Raw genomic sequence first — 345 nt, forward strand, 5'->3', positions numbered from 1 at the left:
AATTCATCATCTGGCCAGTCTGGCTGGAATATAAACTGGTTAGACCCAAATGGGTGTCGGCAGAAAAGCTCCTGCTTTAAAGTGACTGCCGTAGGAATTGGAGTTGGCTTACCTACAAACCAGCACGAGCAGTAGCCTAATCGCCCTCAGGCTTGAACTTGAACCATCAGGTGTCAGCCTCGTTCTGCCTCAAGGGTTTTCAGTGCTGGGTTATACCGGTTACCTTCCTCCCTGCAAGCTCCCTTTCTCTGCTCCACCATACACACAAGACTGAGGGACAGGTGCTCCCAGTGAAGCCCACAGTACCTTCATATTCCATTGGAGAGAAAAGATAAATAAAGGGAT

Source organism: Egretta garzetta, unplaced genomic scaffold, assembly GCF_000687185.1.
Source record: "Egretta garzetta isolate BGI_Z169 unplaced genomic scaffold, ASM68718v1 scaffold161, whole genome shotgun sequence".
Taxonomy (NCBI): Eukaryota; Metazoa; Chordata; class Aves; order Pelecaniformes; family Ardeidae; genus Egretta; species Egretta garzetta.